This window comes from Schistocerca americana, chromosome 4 (genome assembly GCF_021461395.2).
Source record: "Schistocerca americana isolate TAMUIC-IGC-003095 chromosome 4, iqSchAmer2.1, whole genome shotgun sequence".
Taxonomy (NCBI): Eukaryota; Metazoa; Arthropoda; class Insecta; order Orthoptera; family Acrididae; genus Schistocerca; species Schistocerca americana.
Genome location: NC_060122.1, coordinates 230,657,163 through 230,684,117, shown reverse-complemented (window position 1 = coordinate 230,684,117; position 26,955 = coordinate 230,657,163).

Sequence of the window (26,955 nt, the reverse complement as noted above, 5' to 3'; positions counted from 1 at the left end):
TCTTCTGGAGGGCTCTATCTTTTAACATGGGCTGGAGGGGGGGGGGGGTGGTCCCGACGTAACAGAGATGCGAAAAAGTCTCACACTAAAACTTGTGGCTGGGGTGGCCCTTTTAGTGTTTTCGTAAGATCTATACTGTTCTTCTGGAGGGCTCTATCTTTTATCATGGGCTGGGGGGTGGTCCTGACGTAACAGAGACGCGAAAAAGTCTCACGCTAAAACTTGTGGCTGGGGTGGTCCTAGCAGTTAGCTGGCGACGTGGGTGTCCGTCCCTTATCGTAGGGTCTTCTAGCTTAACATGGTTCTGCTCTCGGCTTCTGTTCTTGTTTCTCCCCTCGGAACTGCATTTGTCTCTCGGTGGGAAGGTATGACATGCATTTAGGCATTCTTTTGTTAGTCTGTGGTATTCCATTTGCTCACTCGTTACTTGTACTACTTTGGTTAATTTAATGTCACAATTTATTCGGAGCTATGTGACATACTACTGGATTTGCTTATCATGTCAGGATTTTCATGGAAGGTGTTTGATTTGCCTGACACCTTACATATCACCACCCTTCGAACTTAATTTTTGTACTGAAGTTAGGCAATGATTGAATCGTTGTCTAAGCCAGTCACAAATTATTCTGTTATCTAAATTTTGTTGCCTACTGTTCAGCCACGTTATTCTGTTCTATGCTAGTTTGTATTACTAATTTATATTTTTATATTCTTAGACATTATTATCAAAAATATGTTTATATTGCCAAGGAAAGAATATTTTTATTCTATTATAACTATTATTTTTTAATTATTTTCTTTCTTTATGTAATTGTGAAGTTTGTTTTTTAAGAAGTTTGTTATCGAAAGTGAGGAGCCTTTCACATCGATTTTCTTGGAAATATTGTTTTTATAAATGTAGTAATTAAGTAAAATCCATTCCTAACACTTTTTCTAAATATCATATACAAGTAAAATGTTTTTGTTTCTAGACACTCATTTCAACATTGTTACCCTAACAAATAAGAATTATTTCCAAGAATTGCTTTGACAAAAAAATATACATACACAAGTATTGAGACAGTATCCTAACAAATGGTACAAATGTTAAAAAAAGGGAAAAATCCAACAAGATAGTTTTTTATTCTTTGTTTTTATAAAAAGAAAATAAGTAAAATACAGTTATTCTTTTATTTTTATGAAGAGAAAATAAGTGGCATATAGTTTTGGTGTTTATTATGCCTTACTTTTGTTCTTTATATACTGTCCATTTCAGAACTAATGACTTATTTTTATCGATAGTCTATTTTTTTACTTAAGTCCATAGTCAATGACTGTTATTTTGTAGTTTATTAGCTGTCTGGTGTGCTTAGCTTATTTAGTTTTTCACACGTTTCTTTTGCACAATTCCTACATCACATAATTTGGTTTCACACATTCACACAATCCTATGAATGTTTAAGCATGAGGTTGGCGAATGTTTTTTGCACGAAGGTGATGGACTTGAGCGAGATGGATGTGGGCAAGTATTTGATGTACAGCTTCGTTCGCCATTCATTGTTGGCTTTCCAAGTGTGTGTTGCTGTTGTGGAGGTCCCATAATGGAATGGAGCTGTGAGTGCAGAATCTCGTGGTTTACTGGCTTTGTATGCGTGAAAGTCATCGTTATGTGTCGCTGAAAGCGGTCGTTTTTCATTGTAATACTTCACAGACGACTAGTTTACAATAGGATAGGGATTTGGGAAGATATGTCGCCTATTCTTCACCCATCTTCTTTCTTGGTCTCAATCTTGCGAATCAACTTCTGTTCTTCCTGATTTTTCTCTGCTTCTTACTTGCTTTTTGGTTCTTCTCTGGGCAGGATATGGAAATATTTATTGATAACTAGTTGCTTTGAAGTTCTCCTCTTAGTAACAGTTTGATAAATTGTTTGGGCGTGTCATTTTTACTTTGAGGAAGTTTTCATGAGTTTCGGGCATCAGCGTGCTGTTTAATAGCAGTAGTGTGACTTTTACACATTTTTCTTTTTTTTTTTTTTTTTTTTTTTTTTTTTTTTTTTTTTTTTTTTTTTTTTTGTCAGTGGTGGCTTGCCCAAGCGGTCTTCTCGTCGGGCCGTTTTTTGCTCGCTCCACTGAGTCGGGGCAGTCGGAGACCCTTCTGGCGTTTGGTGTCCTGTCATGTCTCTGCAGGGTTCCCCCACTGTGTGGTTCTGTGTTCTGTCCCAGCAGGGTTGCGCCACCCTGTGGTTCAGCTTGGCAGCAGATTTATTTACTGCCCACTTTGGCTACAAGGGCCTTCTGTTGGTCTTGCTGTCCTTTCCCTTCTCTCGACGCTTCTGCCTTGTAGGAATCATGTCTTGCTAATTACGTCCTTTCCTTTATTGATACTTCTTGTGTTGCAACTTGTGGGTCGTTGCATCTCGTCCTTGCTGGAGTTTTTACAATGGTTCTTACAAAAAGTTTTACTTATAATCATTTATCATATGTCTAGTACCTACATTGTTTTACGCCTTCTTAAAAGCTTTACAAATTTCTGCGTCCTTTCCATGTTACAATTCTAAGATATTTTGAGTCTTAACGTCTACAAGAATCCTCAAATTCGTTTTTTATTTTTGTGTAGTGTCGTGGTGTATAGCATTTTAGTATTTCATGCTGTTAGACTATCTATGCTTTATCCCTTCACCTTAATCTATGGTACTATTGGTGTTATTTTTGTTTTTATTTAAACTACTTTCTTTTTCCCACCTTCCTCTCTCTTCATTCTTCTTTCTCCTGACGATCTTATCTGCAACATAATCTTGAAATATTGTGCTGATCGTTTACCAGTGATAAAATTAATCTTCTAACTTTTTGATACGGCTCACATGGTGAAGACCTAAGGGTTTGCCTGTTTTTGGGTTCATTAGTTCCACAGCATTATCATGAGCAATTCGGCTAATTATGACAGGTCCTTTGTATGCAGCGTAAAACTTATGTATTTTGTGTTTCTGTTTGCTGGAAAGATGGTGTGTTTTTACAAATACTTTCTGGCCTACTGAGAATTTTCTTTTAATTGCTGTTCTATCTCCTCTTTCTTTTCTTTTAATGGCTGCCTTCCTGATGTTGGAGAGTGCTGTTGCTATGACTTGTTTGTGCTGTCTACGTGATACAATAGGAAATCTAACATTTTCTCTGGTTATGTTTGGGGGCTCAATATTTTTAAGTACAGTAACTGGAGGTGGTAGTGTAGTGCTATGTGGCATTTCATTTATTACTTCTTGAAAATCTTTAAGGTATATATCCCAAGTGTTGTGTCTTTTGCGTGCATATTATCGGCATAAAGTGTCTATGTCCTTCATAGATCGTTCTGCTGGATTTATACTAGGTTTGTACTTAGATATGTAGATGGGTTTTATTTTGTGTTGATTTAACGTGTTCTGCCATTGCACTGATTTGTATTGTGGGCCATTATCCGAAATAATTCGTTCCACTCGACCTACTTGTCTGAGAAAATCTTGTCTAAATGCTTTACTTATAGTAAGACCTGTTACCCATTTTAATGATGTCAAGGTAACATATTTAGAAGTAAGTTTCAAAACGACAAATATGAAAATATATCCATTTTTTGTGAGTGGGAGGGGCCCCATCAAATCTGTTGCAGCTATTTTTTTTAATCTTTTAGGGATTATTGGAAACATAGGTGGTTTGGTTTGGAAAGTGACGTGTTTAGCCCTCATACATTTTTTGCATTTGACTAATACTGTTCTAATTCGTCTTTCCATATTAGGAAAATGGCTTGTTTGTTTTATTTTTAAAAAGCGTTTCTTTGGTCCAAAGTGGCCATTACTTAAATGTGTATACCATATGTACTTATTAATTAGTTCATCTGAGATATAAATTAACCATTCATTCGTTGCAACATTTGTCTAAAAAATAAAACATTGTTTTTTACGAGATAGTGCTGTTGAATGTCTGGAAAATCCTTACTTCTCCACTTGTGTTTGATTCCTACTATTTCGGGATCCTTGTCCTGATCTTTGCCTATGTTTTTCAATGCTGTCGTAATGTAGTTTTCGAAAGGTACTTGTTTCATATAGTACATTGTAAACCGGTCTTCTGCTGCTTCCAAACCCATGTTATTGGATGCACCCTGTGGACATCGTGATAAAGCATCTGCTAATACATTCGCTGGTCCTGGTATGTGTGTAATAGTGAAGTCAAATTCTTGTAGTCTTAACATCCATCTGGCTAACCTCCCATGAGTTAGTTTGGTGAATAACAGAAATTCTAATGCTTTGTGGTCAGTGTATACTTTTGATTTTCTTCCGAATAGGAAGTATTGAAAACGTTGGAAGCCCCATACAATGGCCAATGCTTCCAGCTCCGTGACTGAATAGTTTTTCTCGCCTTTTGTGAGTACCCGACTGCCAAATGCAATTTTTCTATATGATCTTAGACCTGCCTGTTCGTATTCTTGGAATAAAACAACTCGTAAACCTGTTTTCGAGCTATCAGTGGCCATACAAAAATTTTGTGTTAGATCAGGATGTGCTAAAATCGGTGCTGTTGTTAGTGCGTTTTTCACTTTTAAAAATTCTTCATTGGCTTGTTGATCCCATACCCATGGCGTGTTTTTTCCAGTCAATGCACATAGGCGTGGTGTTGCGAGAGAGTCGATCCAAATAAATTTTTTGTAGAATCCGGTGAGACCTAGAAATCCTCTGAGAGTTTTGTTATTATATGGAGTACAGAATTCTTTGATTGCCGTTAGTTTTTCTGGGTCGGGCATTACTCCTTTCTCTGAAATTATGTATCCTAGAAATTTGACCTCTCGCCTTCCAAATTTGGATTTTGCTATATTTACTGTGACCCCATGCTCTTTCATGATCTGTAAAAACTGATTTAATGTGTCGTTGCGATGTTCTCAAGAGGGTTCTGCTATAATCACATCAACATAACAAGTAATTTTTTGTAAAATTTCAGGACTGAGTATAGTATTAAATCCCCTAATAAACGCTGCTGATGATATGTTTAAACCAAATGGCAATCGTTTAAACTGGTAACATCTACCGAATACGATAAATGCTGTAAATTTTCTACATTGTGGGGCCAATTCTATTTGCCAGAAACTACTCCATAAATCAATTGATGAAAATACCTTAGCACCGTGGAAGTTTTGTATCAATTCCTCTAATTTTTCTGGGCGATCTGTCTCAGTGATTATGATTGTGTTGATCTGTCTGGAATCAAGCACTAACCTGATGCTCCAATCTCGTTTTTGTACAATATGGAGTGGGCTGTTATATGTGGAGGTAGCTGGTTCAATAATATCGTCATCTAACATTTTAGATCTCTCCTGGAATACTTTATTCCTGTAGCTTAATGGGATTGTATAGGGTGGCACTCTAAATGGTTTGTGCTCTTTTACTTCAAATTTGTACTAAAAGTGTTTAATACTGCAGTCTTAGGTAAAAATACCTCTGCTTTATCTCGTAAAATACCCTCTAATTCTCTTTTACTGTGTTCCGAAATACCTTGAACTTCTTGCAATTTTTTGTCGATTTCTTTATGGACTTCTAACATGAGTTGAGGCGATTCCCCCTTTTGTGCATACGAATCTAATTCTTCATCCTCTTTATCTCGCGTCATTCTTAATTGCTTGTTTATAACTGGCATTTCTTCTAATTTTAGCTTTTCCTCAAAGAGAAGTGTGATATTCCCGAATGTTACGCTACCTTTCCCCATATCTATTATCGCTCGTCTCTCATTTAAGAAATCTGCACCTATAATCAAATCTACAGTTAGTTTAGGTATAATCACGAAGTTGGCTTCGATCTTTTGACCTTGACACGAAAGAGTTAACCTTGTTTGTCTCGTAACTTCCGCAGCATTGTTTCTAATAGGACCTCTTACTTTAATCTTACGTGTTTTCAGAACTGGCAATTCCTCATTGGCATTACACAGTCAGTTCACTTCCACTATCTATTACAATATTGACTGGGATATGCTTTACCATGGCCTTTACAATTGGTTGAATTTGAAAGGGTTGGTTCTGTTCTTCTTCTTCTTGCATCAACGAATCATCCACGGAATCATACATGAGTCTTTTTAGGAATTTCCCTTGTGAATTCGAACTTTCTGTAGGATAAGCTTCGACTGCTACTTCTCTGTTTTTTTTTCGTCTTCTCTATTTCTTCCTTCATTTACGCTTTCTTCAAGATCCTCTACTTTTTCCTCATCCTCGTCTATCTTCTCCTTCTTCGTTGCTACTTCCACATAATCGCATCTAAATGCTCTAATTATCGCTTGATAACTTCCTTCATTATATACGTTGGGTTGTGTGCCCACTCGTAACTTATTTTCAACTTCAGTCGACTGCGCATTATCCTCATTGAATTCGCTTTCCCTGGTTTCCATCTCAAATAGCTCTGCAATACTCATTACTTCGTCCTTTCCTCCTACATTCGTTGTGGATGCCTCTGGTAATTCATCTTCCTCGTCAGTATTCTCCAAATTAATTTCGTCCCAACACGATATTGTTATTTTCTTGTCTTCGTTTTCATCTGGTCCCTGCGGATTTGTTTCTTCCATCTTCTCTTCTCGGGATAAGATTCTTACTTCTCTGTTCAAGGTGCTGCAATTGTCCTGGGTCGGTGCGTCATCCTCTTTGGCATGGGGCGCTTAGGTGTCAATTCGAACGTTTTTCGGGGTTTGGTGGTCTTACCTCCACCTCTTCTATCTGTATTCTCGTTTCTTGTTCAGTTTGTTGATAGTGGTTCCTTTGTTGATAATTTGTCCGTCTATTGGTTCTCCAGTACCCGTTCCGGTTGTCGTTATTCCCTCTGTAATAGTTGTTGCCGTTCCTGGGTGAATTATAGTTATTGCCATATTCTCTTCTAAATCCATAACCGGTTCTTTGTTGAAATCTATTGTCGTTTCTTGGTGCGAAGTTATCACATGGTTCGTAATTATTGTTTCTTCGTACTGCTTTTTGCTTTCGTTTTCACGTGCGCTTCGTCTTTTTCTTGCGTCATCTTCCGAAAATATGAACTCTAGTTCCCTTAGAATACCTTTAAATGCTTCGACGTCATTGCCTCCGCGACCTACTAATGATTGCTGGTATTTCAATGGTAGCTTCATCGCGCATAATTTAATCAACTCTCCGTCACTGTATGGTACATCTAAGCACTGATTTTTCTTTGCCATTACTGCGAAAAATTTCACGGGACTCTTCTCTCCCGAATTTTCAAAATATGGGTTGTGTAATAATTCGTACTTTACTCTGTTCTGTGCTTCGTTGGACCAATATCGTGAGAGAAACTTCTCTCTGAAATCTTCGTACGATCGGCATGTCGCTGCAACATTCTGCATGGTTTCTGCGACTGTTCCTGACATGTTCTGTTTTGAAAACAATTCACGCGCCCTACTTCGAGTCAACATGCGCTCATACGATCTCACGCGTTTCATAAACTTTTTGTTCACACGACTTGACACTTACTATACCCAAGACTGACAATCCATTCACTTACTTGTTGGGTCAGAACCAACTTGTCAACGATGTATCCGCCACCTGTGCGCTTGCATTGGAGAGAAAACTTAATTCTAAGAATTTTTAAAATTCATAACTTAATTATGCTATTGACTCTGCTAGAATGTCGCACTTTTTATTGAATACTTTATTACTATGTATCGCTGCAGCTACTGTTTTCAACTATTTATGCTTTTCAAAAAAAAAATTTTTTATTGCGAAAATTTTTTATCAGGATATTTTTCTGACCAAGTTAGGCATGTGGTTGACCTTCAATCATGGTATTTTACCATCCTGGCAGGGTCACCAATTTCTATCATTCTGCGTGGTGTCTGTTTGTTCTATATCGTGTCTCCCTACCACTTTCGCGCAACGACGCTCTGAGCATGTTTTTTAGGGAATTGACTAGTTTGTACCTGGGACCTGTTGCTGGTAAGGAGACGCCAGACCACACATGACATGTAGAGTTCAGAAGAGTTCAGTGAGACTAGCGATGATATAACCAAATACTTAATGATTTCAGTGTCAGCTCCATTGCACTCCCTGTAAAAGAATCTTAATACTAACTAAATTTAGTGAAAGGGGTTCAAGGATTTCCTAATTTTAGTTATCTGGTAAAATAACGTCGAAAAAGCACTTAAGTTTACCATTGGAAATTTTATTCTACTCACAAAACATTGTTTGTAAATTGCACTATTGATAAAAGGAAATGTTTTAATACAGGATGGTAGAAACCAACTGGGTTCAACAAAAATCTGAACGAATATTCCCTGAATGGGTTTCCAAGTTCTACAATGGATCATAGGATGACCTATGCCATATCACATCTATAATCTAGGTTTAAATTAAGTTTCACAAAAGAGAAAACTATCAAAATGGTTTACAGTGACCCTCAGTTATCTTTAATTACTCATCTAACTTGCCATAAATTACAGTCGCTGATGTGGCTTCTCAATAACTATATAAAAGAAAAATCATCGCGTTTCAGATTTTTACTTCAAGTGGCAAATGTGAACACCATGAGCTCTAATTGACGATCGACACTAGTATTACGCAAAAAGGGGGTGTAACAGATGAGACTTCTGCAGTTCTGAGTGAAGCTTTATGCACTGTTATGCGGCATCGCGTGCGTTCATTACCGTGTCAGTGTTCGTCAGGGGGTGGCGTGCAGCACAGCTCCGCTCACCTCGCCGTCTCGGAAGCAACCCTCTCCTATCTTCTCCTTACTACAATTTACCAAAGTTGGTTTAAAAAAACTATCTGGCTGTGTTTTCATCCGACCAATCAGGGTCTCAATGTTAACCTTAAGCTCCGCCTACAAAAATTCTGTCTATCCAATGAGAAATGTTATACTTTTGTGGTGGGGCAATGGTTTTAAAATTTGCAACGTAACAGAGACGCGAAAAAGTCTCACGCTAAAACTTGCAGCTGGTGTTGTCCTTTTACTGTTATCGTAAGATCTATAATGTTCTTCTGGAGGGCTCGGGGGTGGTCCCGACGTAACAGAGATGCGAAAATGTCTCACGCTAAAACTTGTGGCTGGGGTGGCCCTTTTAGTGTTATCGTAAGATCTATACTGTTCTTCTGGAGGGCTCTATCTTTTAACATGGGCTGGGGGGTGGTCCTGACGTAACAGAGACGCGAAAAAGTCTCACACTAAAACTTGCGGCTGGGGTGGTCCTAGCGGTTAGCTGGCGACGTGGGTGTCCGTCCCTTATCGTAGGGCCTTCTAGCTTAACACGGTTCTGCTCTCGGCTCCTGTTCTCGTTTCTCCCCTCGGAACTGCATTTGTCTCTCGGTGGGAAGGTATGACATGCATTTAGGCATTCTTGTGTTAGTCTGTGGTATTCCATTTGCTCACTCGTTACTCGTATTACTTTGGTTAATTTAATGTGACGATTTATTCGGAGCTATGTGACATACTACTGGATTTGCTTATCATGTCAGGGTTTTCATGGAAGGTGTTGATTTGCCTGACACCTTACAAGTTGCGCCACAAATTTCTCTTCTTCCCAATTCTATTCAATACCTCCTCATTAGTTATGTGGTCTACCCATCTAATCTTCAGCAGTCTTCTGTAGCACCACATTTCGAAAGCTTGTATTCTCTTCATGTCCAAACTATTTATCGTCCATGATTCATTCCATTCATGGCTACACTCCATACAAATACTTTCAGAAATGACTTCCTGACGCTTAAATCTATACTCGATGTTAACAAATTTCTCTTCTTCAGAAACGCTTGCCTTGCCTTTGCCAGTCTACATTTTATATCCTATATATCTATCCTATATATATCACACACTTCTCATCCAGAAGTCTGGCCCGGATTTTTCTTCACCAAACGACACTCTACGGCAGCTGTAGCGCCATACGAGGGGTACATGACAGCCCTCATCCACCCATCGAAGAAATTATTTCCGACTACTGATGACCGGTGTTCCAATAAAGCGTTTGTCTTTCCAACTGAAGTATATTAATCGACGTAATTGTGTGAATCACCTATTCATTTACATCTTCTAAGCGAATAAGAGCCTACCCCTATCCCCGTTTTCGAATCCCGGCACTGAATACTTGAATATAGAAAAGGTGCTTGAATTGTTTGACGCATCTGAACTCCTCTGTGGAAGAAAATAACGCATTTCTTGCTAAATGTCGTGAAACCTCAGAATGTATAGAACACTGCAGTAACAGGAGTTCGTGAAAGCACATTATAGATACAACTAGCTTCATGTCCTGTAGCAAAGAATATCAAATTAAATTGAAATTGTTGTAATACAACGCAATAAGTAGACCAAAAATGACAACTACCGTTACATTGCTGAGTTATGTATCGACAGTCGAAATGATGTGTGTCCACTTGTGCCTACATGCGTCGTCACAACTAGAGCAGCGACGCTTAGCTTGCGATCGAAAAGCTGAATGTCAGTGAAGTGGATCCCACGTTATTGCAATTATAAATATCTTCACAAGAAATTACATTAGGTTTTTCGATCAAACTCTATCCAAAACTGTGATCCGAACTGTCATCAGAATTCTACTGCAATTTCGTATATTTTCTGTAGTGAAAATGGGTCCCTCATTATTCCAGTTATCCTACAAACTATTTCATGCACAAAAATATCGTTAAGGTTTTCTGTGGAACAGGTGGTGAGCTCTTCCAAATTGTGATCACAATTTTATTTTCGCGAATTGACAAATAATTTTTCAACATAAAACTTTTCCCGATTACTAGTGTTTTTTTTCAGTGAAATTTACAGAACTATTCAAAATTTGCACAGAGAACTCTAGAACTATAGTATATATATACAGATATACGGCTTGACAGCTATTCAGCTATCCAGAATTGTGATCATAGTTTTTTTCACAAAGTGCTACAGAGCTACTAAAAATTTTCGTAAGGACCTCTAGAACAATGCATACGTATCAAGAGCTGTATAAAAATGTATTTTTCTCGAAAGTCGGGCGCCAACTTCACACGACTGTGGAAATGGGTCCCTCATTATTGCAATTATCTCATAAACTATTATCTGGAAGAAAGTCATTAGTGCTGTCTGTGGAAATCTGTGGGAGCTGTTCAGAATTGAGATTATTAACGTTTTCGTAAATCTGTCAAATATTTTTTGTGCAACATTCGAATCTCCCAAGTATTATTGTTTCCTTAGCGAAATTCAGTAGAACTACTCAAATTTTGTACAGAGAACTCTTAGAATTACGGTATATTTCTCGAAAGTCGAGTGCCAACTTCACCAGTCTCTTACAGTGAGCATAATTCGCAGCACCGGCAGAGTAGTTCAACCTGATTTCACATTTGTGGAATACAGGAAGATCACCTTCTGCACTGGTATCGAAAGTGTGGACTTCTGAGTTTTAAGGGGCCACCTTCCAATCACTTTTCCGCTCGAGAATTACAGGGTTAAATAGTTGTCAATTGTCGTGAAAGTCGAGAGACGGTAAAAAGAACAAGAATTAATTTAACCGATGAGAGAGTTACACTGCTTTCCATTTGATCTTCATGAAAATTTGGACAGAAATGTTATGCACAGGATTTGATTATCCCTTTTCTGTGTTCATCCCCTAATTCTGTTTATGAATAAATGGGAGTACTGAATTTAATCGTTGTTTCTGTTCGACCGTATCACTTACTTTAAGTTGTAGACTTTCCATATATACACAAGAAGATGGTAGCAATCAGGTCAAAATCATTACCAACACATTATTACCCCTGTCAGCGTAGTCAGAGTGAGATATTTATTTTACAATTTCCCAAACTTAAGAGTTATGCCTAGGGTCGTAATTTTCGCGTTACTACTTCAAGTTTGTTTAGAAGCATTTAGAGATTAGTTCTTAAAGAGATGGCCTGCTCACAGTTAGTTTTGAAGGATTAAGGGAAATTCTACCACGCAGGGTGTCACACAGTGAATCGAAACTGGACTTCCGCGCACCAGCCGGACACACTGGCCACGGAAGTGTAGAGGTGGACAGTTGATAATGAATAGCTTCATCAGAAATCAACTATGTCGATTCTATGGCGACAATAAAATAAGTCTTTCACTAACAGTGAAATTACACTGTCGGGAAACTAAAAATATATAACTGTTAACAAGAACTGCACTGATAAAGGCAGTCAGTCTGTGATTCAGAACGTCGTGCTGCGCTTAATGGTAATAAATAAATTGTGATCATTGTTACGAATATTAGTGTCGGTGGTAAAATATAGTCTCACACTAAACGCGAATTTAACCCCCATAAGCCAAACAGTGCATTAGGTAAACGAAACTTCTCACCTTAAAGATGTGCCTGAATTAGCAAACGCGCTGGAAAAAAGAATTCGATGGTGTTGAGCCACAGTCACGCAACAATTTTTGAGAGAATAAATTGTCATTTGACTGTGGTAGTGTATTTCTCTTTTGTACTGTCTAGATTTTGGCTTTTATACCATTATCAAGTACAATACCAAAAGTTCTGAGACCATTAACGCGTCATACCCGTTAAGACAATCCAAAGCAAAGCAAAGCTGCTTTTGGCTACCCTAACAGATATGACTCGTTAACGGCATAACAACTTCTAGAATTGTACTTGATAATGGCATAAAAGCGGAACTCTACGTAGATAAAACAGAAGATACATACCATAATACACAGTCAAATGGTAGTTTATTCTTTGAAAAAACACAGTGGATTTTAACAAGAAATGTCTGCGATCACTTTCCCCAGCTTATCTCACGTCATCTACGGATGCGCCGTAGTCCGCTTGCTTTCTTTTCAGTCTGTCAAGACCTCTAACGCTTGTACCATAAATAGTGCATAATAGTGTGACAAGTGGGTAGATTTCGAAGCTAGGCATTGTAACAGTCGTGAAAGATTAGGATACCAACTAATTTAGTTTCATTTTATTAATCGCAAAATTAGTAAAACGATTTCCAGAGTCAGTCCATCGTTAATACTCATAACAATGTTCCCGATAGTTAATCATTAGTTCCCGAGCACCGTAAAAGCCACAACAATACTTCACGCAATCTTAGAATCAACATGAGCTCGCAGAAATACCTTTCCCGAAGCAAATATAATACTTAATTCCGTTTCTACTCGGAGCTGCACTTCACACACTAGTTCACGCGTTGTCACCTCGAAAACCGATCGTAGGCTTCCCTGTATTATCGCAACATACCACGTCATCCGAGGCAAATTTTCAACCAACTGTTCCGTCTTTACATGAGATCAAATTTTACACAAGGATTCACGTATTACCTTCTCGGAAACCAATCGTAAACCGAACGTCCGTTACCTTAGCAGTTTGGCGCCTCCCCTCTGAGGCGATTGGTTCATCCTTCCCATCAAGAAGCACTGACATTACCTAAATTTTGTTATTATTATTTCCTGAAGAGCTGAATGATGTTGGTACTACACTACTGGCCATTAAAATTTGCTACACCACTAAGATGACGTGCTACAGACGCGAAATTTAACCGACGAGAAGAAGATACTGTGATACACAAATGATTAGCTTTTCAGAGTATTCACACAAGGTTGGCACCGGTCGTCACACCTACAACGTGCTGACATGAGGAAAGTTTCCAACCGATTTCTCATACACAAACAGCAGTTGACCGGCGTTGCCTGGTGAAACGTTGTTATGGTACCTCGTGTAAGGAGGAGAAATGCGTACCATCACGTTTCCGACTTTGATAAAGGACGAATTGTAGCCTATCGATATTGCGGTTTATCGTATCGCGACATTGCTGCTCGCGTTGGTCGACGTCCAATGACTGTTAGCAGAATATAGAATCGATGAGTTCAGGAGGGTAATACGGAACGCCGTGCTGGATCCCAGCGGCCTCGAATCACTAGCAGTCGAGATAACAGGCATCTTATCCGCATGGCTGTAACGGATCGTGCAGCCACGTCTCGATCCCTGAGTCAACAGATGGTGACGTTTGCAAGACATCAACCATCTGTACGAACAGTTCGACGACGTTTGCAGCAGCATGGTCTATCAGCTCGGAGACCATGGCTGTGATTACCCTTGACGCTGCATCACAGACAGGAGCGCCTGCGATGTTGCACTCAACAACGAACCTTGGTGCACGAATGGCAAGACGTCATTTTATCGGATGAATCCACGTTCTGTTTACAGCATCATGATGATCGCATCCATGTTTGGCGACATCGCAGTGAACGCACTTTGGGCGTGATGGTATGGGGTGCCATTGGTTACACGTCTCGATCATCTCTTGTTCGCATTGACGGCACTCTGAACAGTAGACTTTACATTTCAGATGTGTTACGACCCGTGGCTCTACCCTTCATACGATACCTCGAAACCCTACATTTCAGCAGGATAATGCACTACTGCATGTTGCAGGTCCTGTACGGGCCTTTCTGGATACAGAAAACGCTCGACTGCTGCACTGGCCAGCACATTCTCCAGATCTCTCACGAATTGAAAACGTCTGGTCAATGATGGCTGAGCAACTGGATTGTCACAATACACCAGCCACTACTCTTGATGAACTGTGGTATGGTGTTGAAGCTGCATGGGCAGCTGTACCTGTACACGCCATCCATCTCTGTTTGACTCAATGCCCAGGCGTATCAAGGCCGTTATTACTGCCAGAGGTGGTTATTCTGGGTCCCGATTTCTCATTATCTACGCACCCAAATTGCGTGAAAATGTAATCACATATCAGTTTTAGTATAATATATTTGTCCAATGAATACCCGTTCGTCATCTGCATTTCTTCTTGGTGTACCAATTTTAATGGCCAGTAGAGTATTATTAACAAGTTCTCAGTGCAAGTAACGTCATCAGCACTGTTGGGGCTGTATATTAATATTTAAACAGGAAATGTAAATAATAAAAGATTCTGCTCTTGGCGCCCAGTATGTTAGATGAAACCCCACTGTGTCTCTCTGCTTCAGTAAGGTACGGCTCTTGCTCGACCAGCCATTTTCACACTACAGGACCATCTGGCGCGTCGCTCGATGAGTCTGCCTTCTGATCCTACCTAATCGCTAGCCTCTCGTAATAAAATGATCCTGTACTGTGCATTAAAACATGTCAACAAAATGTAATAAACGTGGGCTGTGACGTGGCATAAATGCCACAGTACCTAATATCAAAAGCATTAATACCACTTATTATTTTACTTTTCAAATGAGCTATTGCTTCTATCGTCGCACAGGGTAAACCATTTAGGTAGCCATGACGTTGTTGATAAGAACAGCTTCAGTGAGATCGTATTGTGGATTTTGGGAAACTGTACTTCCGAAATATTGAGCAACACGTCGGACATGGGGTATCGTCTGTTTATCATTTTTGTTGGCGATGATTCAGGGTAGCCATCCATGCTAATCCTAGCAGATGTAGACATCAGCAGCCTACAAATTCACCACTGGATTGCCACATCAGATGGGCAGTCATTGCTGTTTACTTGGCGATCACAGCACTAATTAGGAGCAAGGCCACACCCGTAGTGTCAATTAAGACCTTCATGAACCGGTTACTGAATCTATATTATTAACAAAGATGACATGCACATGTGTTCAATAGTTATCGATGTTCCCTGCTGGAAGGATAATGGCGCGACCTACGTTTAGTAAATAGTGTAGTGGCACCACAGTTCAAGATAGGAAAGTTAGATTTGGTGCAACATTTTCGAGTGCACAAGTTACAGCCAGGCACGGGCCTGTTGACAGTAAATTACTCTGACCAGTGGTTACGAAGTAGAATGGAGGCCACAGGGCCGTCGAACCGTTGAAAACAGTAAATGCAGCGGTATACAAGGCGCAAGTTACAGGCAGGAGGAGCCCACTGGTCAACCTAGATACTATGAGTACATTATTCGGAGTGGTGCGTTAGCAAAACAGAGGCGCACAGCCGCATATAAATAGGTGCAGGGCATGTCACACCACCAGCTACACACAGCAGCAGATGGGGCGCCAGCCTTCCAGTCCACGGTGGGTCGCTAGTTCGACCCTCTCAGGCTGATGCGGGGTCCACAGCCAGCCCGTGGCAGGCCACTCTTTGGCTCGGTACCGTGGGCAGTCGTCTTGGCTCCCAACGGACGCCAGAGGCATCTTGAGGTGAGGGCCGCATTTTCGGACGCCGGATCACAGGCACTTGTGATCGCCAAGATCTCAGCTACACCAGCGAGGAAGGAAGCAGCGGGCCACTCGGCAGCTCCCAGCGGAGCAGCGCTGAGTCAATGGGGGAGAAGACCTCTGAGCCGGCTGTCAGCGCAGCCTTGACGACACAGTCGTACAAGGCCGACACACAGCAGCACGTTGCACTGGGGTGCTGGGGCGGTGGCTTCAGCGTTGCGGGACCCTGTGACATGGACCGAGGTGAACGGGGCACTGTAGTGGAAACACGTAAATCATTTGGAAAGATCGGACAAGTCTTAATACAGTCCCACGACAATAGAGAACATTGTTGTTATGTCGTCAGTCATAGTCGGATTTTAGTTTGTCGGCCAAGAAGAGAGTGGCAGCTGTCAGAATATGCAATGCTCCCTTCGTGCTGTCCAGCCACAAAGGAGCCGCTTCTAGAACTCCTCCTCAGTGCTATATGAATATGTCGACCTGCAGCATTCCGATCTAACCAGCTTTTAAAGTTATTTGACCGTGAAAATATTACCAAAATTCGGATAAGAAATCGAAATTATTTTTAGTTCAGAACAGGTAGGTCATGGTAAATGCAGCCATGGTCTCTGAGCTGATAGCCCATACCGCTGCAAACGTCATCGAACTGTTCGTCTTGCTAACATCCCCATCTGTTGACTCAGGGATCGAGACGTGGCTGCACGATCCGTTACAGCCACGCAGATAAGATGCCTGTCATCTCGACTGCTGGTAATACAAGGCCGTTGGGATCCAGCACGGCGTTCCGTATTACCCTCCTGAACCCACCGTTCGCACATTCTGTTAACAGTCATTGGATCTCGACCAACGTGAGCAGCTATGTCATGATACGATAAACGGCAATCACGATAGGCTACAACCCGACCTTTATCAAAGTTGGAAACATGATGGTACGCATTTCTCCTCCTTACACGAGGCATCACAACAACGTTTCACGAGGCAACGCTGGTTGTAAGATGTCGTGGTATCCTGACCATTGCTTACATATTCCGCCATCACAATCATATTCCACACACCAAGACGCTTCATTCGAACTCAAAAAAACTCGATAAAATAAAGTCTATGTTGTATGAATTCATGTAAACGATATGCAAATAACTAGTAAATCGCACGTGCGCACCGAGATTGAAATACTCGAGGCTAGCATACACACACACATTCCAGACATGACAGTCACAGGAGCTTTTAGTTCAGGAGAGGCAGACTGCCCACCAGTAGGCCAGTCCCTTCAAAGGACGGCCGGTGACCACCCGTAGAGCAGACAGCATTTGCCCGAGCGAAAGGAAGGACGACCCTCTGTTCGGCTTAAAAGCAAATTCTGCTAGATTGTGTGGGAGCGCTCAGCCTATGCATTCTTTACAAACATAGTACACAGTTTCAGAGGTTTTCACAGGGAGACAGCAAACGCCAAACGCTGATGCTACAGATTTCCAGATTGGACGCTTTAAACGAAAGGTCATTCTCCCGTTTAAAAGAGCACTGCCGATTGGCAGACGATATTCTTGACGCCTTGAGCTGAAGGAGTAATGGAAGAGACTGAAAGATATACCCCTTCACATCTGGCATGGAGAGAGGCTGTTCTGTTGTTGCTCATGCAGCGAGAACACGTAATGAGGGAGTGTGTGCTGGTACATGTGCTCAAAGAGAGAGGAACAAGTCTCTCCTCAGTACTTCACTGGGAGAGCACCACTGTCGAGAGTGAATTACAGTTCGACTCCTAGCGAGTCCTTGCAATTAAGTGTTGTTTACTGTGTTGGCCGCCACACTTATTGTGCGGTGTGAATGGACAGAGTTAAAGTTAAATGCCTGCGAGCGAATTTTTGAGGGGCATCGTGGTGGACTGGTTATTTGACCGGTGTACCACGCCAACAGTTAGACTAGGAGTGAATAGGAGTCTTTGACTTCATCAAGGTGTAGCGAGAGTCTGATTGGCGAAGGTCACTCCAGATATAATGAGCGTTATCTTATTTGTCGGCAGCGAGCGGCAAAGACAGCAGTCATCGCAGCTTACGGTATTGTGTGCTACCGCTCTTGTGAGCCCCATATTTCCTCCACAACAGTACACTTCACTGCATGTCACACATGACAGCCTCGACCGTACCTAGCAACATTCTAATGGATAATTATTCAAGTTGAGTAGGTGCGGCTCGCAGCCATTCTGCCAAGTCAATAACAATCTTAAACTTTGTATAGAAATTTCATTAGCGAATCCTATCCTTAAGAGGTAACTTCACATTCTGAAAAGAACCCAAAAATGACTTGTTCAGTTCATAACTAAAATTGCCATTGTGATTTCTCAGAATTTTTGCAAAATAAACACTAACTAGCGCTACTCCATTACCCAAGTATCCCACTAGTTACGTAAGAAATTTTGTGAATTTTTGTGTCATTTCCTTACAGTGGACGACTCCAGAAGATATTTATTGCTGAAAGTTTTTCAGGCATTACTCTTTAGATCGTTAGGAGCATCTCTCTGACTTCTGTAGTAGTGTGGGGATGGAAATTGCATCTTGCACGAGCCACAGGGTAAAGGGTACATCTCAAATTAATCCATTGTGAAGAATGACAGAATAGCACCGACACGCTCACAGAAAATGGCGACCCGGCCAGGAGAGGTAAAATAGGTAAGCTACCAGGATAGGAAAGTGTCAGAGTAATGGTTCAAATAGCTCTGAGCACTATGCGACTTAACTTCTGAAGTCATCAGTCGCCTAGAACTTAGAACTAATTAAACCTAACTAACCTAAGGACATCACACACATCCATGCACGAGGCAAGATTCGAACCTGCGATCGTAGCGGTCACTCAGCTCCAGACTGTAGCGCCCAGAACCACATGGCCACTTTGGCCGGCAAAGTGTCAGGATAGTTAGGTACAGCAGGTCACAGCAGTAGCACATTGAAGAATTTTCTTTCATGTATTAAATATCTATTTGCAAAGATTGGGATCAGAATAGATACAGGTAGTGAAGAAAGCAGAATAGTAGGAAAAAGAGCATGTGTTGGAAAATTTTGCATTTTTTACGACTTTTGTGTAGCTGTTAGGGCATAGAATTTTCAGGTGATAGGCACAGACGCAGAGTGACGCAGAGAGGCAGTGGGACGCAGCATCATATAAGTTAGAATTAAGAAATAACATTTTTCTCCCTTTGCAAGCGCACAGGTGGAGATTGGAGACTGTAGCAGAGCAGACAGAACATTATCCGAGAAGTCACGACGTTGTTGTTGTTGTTGGTGGTCGTACAGTTTTGTAGATAGGGTTGTGGTGTGTTGAAAGAATTTCCATGTTAACGAGAGCACAAGCCAAAAGGTTACGTGAGAGACAGCAAGTAGACAAGACGGGGGAGAATCAACCAGATAGACAGCAAGTGAACGAGCTTATTGAGAATAGGACAGAAGGTGAACCTGAGAATAGGACAGACGGTGAATCAGTGGACAGTCGGGAAGCCGTTAGGCTCAGTTACACTGGAATAAAATTGAGATAGATCAGACAGATGGGAATCGAAGGGACGAGAACATCGCATTTCCAGAATATGAAATTACAGGTAGGGCACATTCTGAGCCAGAAATCGACAGCCCACGTAGGAAATGGCAAAGATTAGAAGCGAAACGCGCACACGAAACGCGTTTGTTTGCCGCGTATTCAGGGACAGAATACGCGTCAATACAATCAATGAACCGGCAGTTAGCCAACGTTCAAAGAGAAGTAGACAGTGAGGAAGAGGGGGAACATTTAGAATATGTCGAACCTATCGTACACATTATAAATATGCCCCAACAACAGACACAGAATTTTGCGGAGTTACGAGCGCCACGACGCAACCATACGTGCAAACACAAGACATACACAACAGAGAAGGCAGACTGCGGAGTTGTTTGCACCACGTAATGGTTCAATGACAAACGCAACTAGTCCTCAACACAGACAGCACGCGTTATTGCAGTTATCAAACTTAGAAACGCCACAGCATAGCCCAGTAAACGACGTAACTGACCGAGTAGAAAACAATCGATCGAGAATGCATAGTTCAGCAGAACGTAGTGTTCAGGACAGGACGCGATCATGGAAGTGTTCCAAAAATGAACGTTAGTATGACGAAACAGAATCAGTATATTAAGACACAGATGACTAAACAGTATCAGGAACTTAATCAGCAATTGAAACAGGATAATCAGAACTTGAGACAAGAGATAAAGACACAGATTCAACAGGTCAAAATTCAGATGGAAGAAGGGATCGCTAGAGTTTATAGTCAGATCACTGAGATAAACAAAGAAGCCAAAGAATCTAGAGAAAGAATTCAGGTAGTAACACAAGGTCAGCAGCAATTACGCACTGACGTGGACAAGGTCCAATTGGACATCGTAAACGTTGACAAAAAGGTGGAACGTTTTACGAAAAAAGTCGCTCGAACAGCAATACAAATTTCGGCAGAACAAGCAACTAAAAGTAAGGTCGCAAAGATTGCACTGAAAAAATAAGATCAGCGAATCAATAAAATAGAACATAAAAACAAAGATCAGTTTGAAAAGCTTCGAACAGAGTTGATACAAACTATCGAAGAAAAGATCGAGACCGATTACACCTGTAGCGAAACAACTGACACGTCAAGCATTAATTCAGTTCACGAACACGTGCCGTCTAAGAAAGTTGTAGTAGAACCAAGCCTAGGCGTTACATTCGCGCAGAAATCGGAATAGAGAACCCCGATTAAAGTAATACATGACATGCCACAGGACCAGGCACAGTATCTAGAAAAACGTAACACATACATTCAGCCGATACCAATCGAAAGACAGGCAACTGAACCAGTAAATCCAATGACACAACATATTAGCAGCACAGGTACTATACCGCGAACGACGAGAGTAGAAACACACGAACAACACTTTTATTCACCAATGATACAATATGACGCGGATATGACTCAGGAAATTGAGAATAGGCAGACAGACAGTAAATTACCAGAGAATAAACACGACGACACAAGCAGTGGCAGATTATTTGAGACCATGAATCAGCCACAAACCGGATTAATGAGTAGATATGATACAGACCACTTCCTTACAGTTAGAAAATTTGAACATTCCGAGGAAGAAGGCGGTACCTTGCATGCACGCACATTCATCGATCAGTTTCAAGCAGACTTACCAAACCAATGGAACGTAGCTCACAAACTTGACTTCATTTATGCACACATGTCAGGGAAAGTAGCAGAGGTGATACCAAATATCGCGGCTACCTGTACGTCTTACCTACAGTTCAGAACAGTATATCTCGAAAGATATTGAACTAAGAAGGCGCAAAACAAAATTAAATACGAGTTACTTCAGATGACGCCATATGAAATTCAGGGGAGAAAAGCGTGATAAAATTCTTTGGTACAATGGACAAAAAGAATCGATGCCTAGACAAACCATACAGTAACGGAGAGCTGATACGTCTATGTAGAATGAAATTACCGGTAAAGTATCAACAGGCGACAGTAGGAAAAAATGAAAATACCGAAGAATTCAAAGAGGTTTTAAGGGAACTTGAATTTATGTTTAAAGAAGACGAGGTGAAAGAAAAAAGAAAAGAAAGGGAAAAGCAAAAGGAGAGGACTAGGAACGAATATTTGCATAATAATAATCGTAACCCTAACAACAATAATTTCAGGCAATTTAACAGACAAGGACAGTGGCACAATGGAGACAATTGCCATAGAAACGATAATCAGAATAATTGGTACCGAAATAGGAACGGTAATGTACATTCATACAGTGGCGGATATGGGTTTAGGAATGCCAACAGTCAAGGGTAATTTGAAAGAGATCACGATGTTAGAAACAGCAACTGGCGAGACCAGAGCGCGAATAATTACTGAGGAAATTATGGTCCACAGAGACAAGAACAGCACAGCAAAGAGATACCAGAAGTATAAGTTAGGCCACCGAATACTGCAAAACGTAAAGATTAACGTGAAAAATGCGGAAGACGTTAGGCAAATTAACGTCCACCCTGTCTTATACTAACCACTAAATCAAAAAATAAATTAAGAATCAACAAATTAATTAAAAGAAAAAGAGACACAATACATACTAACAATCTCTTGTAGTATAAAGTACACTACAACATGCACACAAACAATAAATGGTACAAAACAGTTAAAACAATGAAGGAGTGGTAAGCTATAAAATGATAGATATATGCTTTAATTAAATTATCATATGAGAAATAAATAATAATTTTCTTCATTTTTATAAACATTGCATTGTATAGAGTCAAAAACTGTTGCTTGTATAAAATAAAACACAAAAAAAATTTCTCTACACGAAAAAAAGGGACATCGCCACTAACACCAATCACCAGCTCCCTTAGCATCAGATGCTCCGAGATAGCGATGGAGAGGGTACAGACATGTTGAGAAAGCCACAACGGAAGAGCGTGGGGAGAATCATAATACGACGAGACGACAATGAAGGTACAAAAAATTACTAAGCTCTACAAACTCATCAAGTAACATTTGAAAAGGCAACCAAATCCTACAAATCCTATATCACTTCTACACTAAAATTCACATATTCCTAGCCCAAGAAGAACAGAAGAATGAAAGAAAGAAGAGAAGAACAGAACATGCAAGATTAAGAAGGGCAGAAGACGGGAAGATACCTTTCTCTCTTATCCTACAAAGAAAATTGCTACAAACGTCTTTGAGGCATGGCAGCTACTACAACCACCTCTCAGAAAATAAACCTTGAATCGTCAAACAAATACAAGTGAACGGCAAACGGAATATTAATTAGTACCAACCAACATTATCTAGAAATAGATTCAGCAAAATGAACAGTATTCTCCCTATTACATCATCAAATTGCCATACCGAACCAGATGTGAAGTACCAAGACGTCACAGCACAATATTGGATGACAATCGTCGGTAGTCAACTACAATCATCGAACTGCCATACTGTCCCAGTTGTGACAGCAAAGGAGTACCAAGATGTCACTGTTTATGCAGTAACCCACAGTCATCATCATCGGTTAAAAGTACCACTCCATGATGACAATGTCAACCAGTAAGACCCAGCATCGCATGCTAGAGTGCTTCTCTCATGATTTGTGACACCCATACAAATGAGTCGAGGCCTTCCAGTATTTCAGTGGGGATCGTCGAGCACAGAAACTGACGCAGCACAAAACGAAAAGACTGATAAAATACAAATGTAGAGTTAAGAAAAGAATATATTTGTAAAAATATTTTTTTTTCCTTTTTGTAAAAGTAATTATTTTATCATATATGTAAAGCCCATAATGTGATTGAGACCTTAAAATATTATCTAAGGAATATTAATTAGTATAAGTAGATAATCGCAAAAATCCCTGTAAATCCAAGTTATTTACATAAAATGGGTTTTGGTTAATCATAGGTTGAAAGAGGATAGAATAAAGAAGAAACACTTCTTCACTCTTAAAACAGTGACACAAAAAAACGAAAAATAATGCCTAAATAAATAAAGCAAAGTCACACAACAGAGCTTTTGCGAACATTCACGCGAAGTCTAACTAAAGAAAAGATATAATCACACTAAAACATGGTACACTGTACACTAACGAGTTTAGAAAAATTAATACTGTAAAAACAATTTTTGGAAATAAAAAAGAAAAACAGAGACACGTACTGGCAATGACAAGGAATAACAACCCTTGGTAAGTCTGTATTTGCCTAAAAACCAAATATAAACTGTAGATTTAAAAAACAGAATTAATAGCTATAAAGAAATCATTAGAAAAAATTGTTAAGAATGGGTGAGAAAAGTTTATTGGAAAATATAAAAGAACAATTTTTGTCTGACTTTGTCTATGTTTTCCTCGGCATTGACAAACCCCAGACAAAAATTTTGACAGAAGGAGGGAGGTATGTAAGACCTTGTGGTCACCTGATCTTCATTTCTTACATATTCCGCCCTCACAATCATATTCCGCACATCAAGACGCTTCATTCGAACCCAAACTCGATAAGATAAAGTAAATGTTGTATGAATTCATGTAAACGATATGCAAATAACTAGTAAATCGCAAGTGCGCACCGAGATTGAAATACTCGAGGCTGGTATACACACACACATTCCAGACATGATGGTCACAGGAGCTTTTAGTTCAGGAGAGCTAGACTGCACACCAGGAAGCCGGTCCCTTCAAAGGACGACCCCGTGTTCACCTTAAAAGCGAATTCCGCTACATTGTGTAGAAGCGCCCAGCCTGTGCATTATTTACAAACATAGCACACAGTTTCAGAGGTTTTCACAGGGAGACAGCAAACGCCAAACGCTGGTGCTATAGATCTCCAGATTGGTCACCTTAAACGAAACATCATTCTCCCATTTTAGAAGAGCAATGCCAATTGGCAGATGATATTCCTGACGCCTTGAGCTGAAGGAGTAATGGAAGAGACCGAAAGGTATACCCCTTCATGTCTGGCATGGAGAGAGGCTGTTCTGTTGTCGCTCATGCAGCGAGAACACGTAATGAGAGCGTGTGTGCTGGTACATGTGCTCAAAGAGCGAGGGACAAGTCTCTCCTCAGTACTTCACTGGGAGAGCACCTCTGTCGAGAGCAAATTGCAGTGCGACTCCTTGCGAGTCCTTACGATTAAGTGTTGTTCATTGTGTTGGCCACCACACTTATTGTGCGATGTGAATGGACAGAGTTAAAGTTAAATGCCTGCTAGCGAATTTTTGAGCGGCATCGTGGTGGACTGGTTATCTGACCAGTGTACCACGCCAATAGTTAGACTGGGGGCGAATAGGAATCCTTGACTTCATCAAGGCATAGGAAGAGTTTGATTGGCGAAGGTCTATCCAGATAGAACGAGAGTTATTTTATTTGTCAGCAGCGAGGAGCGTCTGTCTGACTTCTGTAGTGGTGTGGGGTGGAAATTGCATCTTGCAGGAGCCACAGGGTAAAGGGTTCATCTCAGATTAATCCATTGCGCAGAATGACAGAATAGCACTGACACGCTCACACAGTCAACTGCTGTTTGAGTATGAGAAATCGGTTGGAATCTTTCCTCATGTCAGCACGTTGTAGGTGTCGCCACCGGCGCCAACCTTGTGTGAATGCTCTGAAAAACTAATCATTTTTATATCACCGCATCTTCTTCCTGTTTGTTAAATTTTGGCATCTGTAGCACTTCATCTTCGTGGTGTAGCAATTTTAATGTCCAGCAGTGTAGTTAAAACCTGTATACGAGATCAGTTCACCCATCTTATGAAATAAAAGAAACAGCCATCAGCACAGTTTTGCCCGACATAATGTTAACCAGTTACTTTTTTTTATTTACCTACATTATGAAAAAATGTTGTTTGAATTTAATAACTTTTTGCTATAGGTATCGTTGGGCTACATCTGGAAAAGTCTGGTTCGCAACCCACTCCCCTTTAACTAGCACTTCCCCTCGATGGTCTCCCATGTGGTGCCGTCAAAACTATGCCGGCCAATTGCATTGACGACTGTTAGTCGATATGAAACGTAAGTCCTATATGGTTCCTACATGTCAATGTCACAATTTCTTCTTCTGCTGTTCACACGTGTACCAACTTTCGTTTATGTGGTACAACTCCTTGGTGCTGTGATTTTCTTCCCATTACTGTTTGTACGAACGATTCATTGGTTACTGCGCTACGGTAAGCAAATTTAATGCAATACAGTGAAGAAAATGTACTTTCACAAGTCTATTTCGATTTGAAAAAAGATTTAATTTCATGAGCAAAGTAAGCGAGGCTTAGGTACGGATCTTGTGGCATGACCTGAAAAACACCACCTAGTTTTTCTTTGCAGCATGACGAACGGATCATCATTGTAATGGTACATGAATTACGTAACCATTATGACACCTCACCTCAACCTGTCCATACCAGCAATATTCGACTGTGTTTCTGTAAAATAGTTAACATATTTCTGTGACAACATTCAGATTTGATTTCATTAATGTAGAGGTACTTCGATACATCGATTTAGAAAGACGCAAATTGTAGTCAGTTTATGAAATGTGAAATTTAACAGTGAGGAAGATGTTTTCAAGTATGTTTTATATTGTGAAGTGATGTTTTGGAACGAGTTACGTGATATTGCAACAAAAGTAGTAAAAAAGAAGTGTAACTTAAATTCGGAGTGTTGATTACTTTTTTACATCACCATTGTCCTACCTTGCAAAAGTTTAATCTTCAAGAATGCTTTATGAAACACATCTATAAAACTTTTGAATATCGCAGAATAACACCTAGGCCTCTTTGCATCCGAGCTTAGAATCATCACTACCTAGATTTTCGACAATTGAGCCATGAGTTCACAACGAGAGCAGCGTGGGAAACACGGAAAGATGAGTGCCTAGTTTATCCATTATTTCAAGAAATGACTTTATTAACTGTGCTCTAATGACACCTGCCACATAATATAACTTTGTTGTTGCCCGAAAATGCAATATTTAGCAGCGTGAGCAACACTACAGTCGTAATTAATTTTTGGCCTTTGTTGTGGTAGGGTTGATAGAATTATATAAACTACACCTTATTCTTGAACATCAATTCAAAAACTTCCATGAGTACGACGGGTTGCAAGAAACTATTGCGTCCGAATTTTGTATGTAAAAACTTTTAAAGCTTTTAAATAAAACAAACGATAGAACACCCTAAATCTTTATTCCTCATGTCTACATATTTGCAGCCCTCTGTCACTAGAGGTCTCCGAATTGCAGCGTGTAACACAGCCTAATGTCACTATGTTGGTGATTGAGAAACAGCCTGCTGTAATTGAGTTTCCAATTCGAAGAGCACACCTGGAGTGACCCCT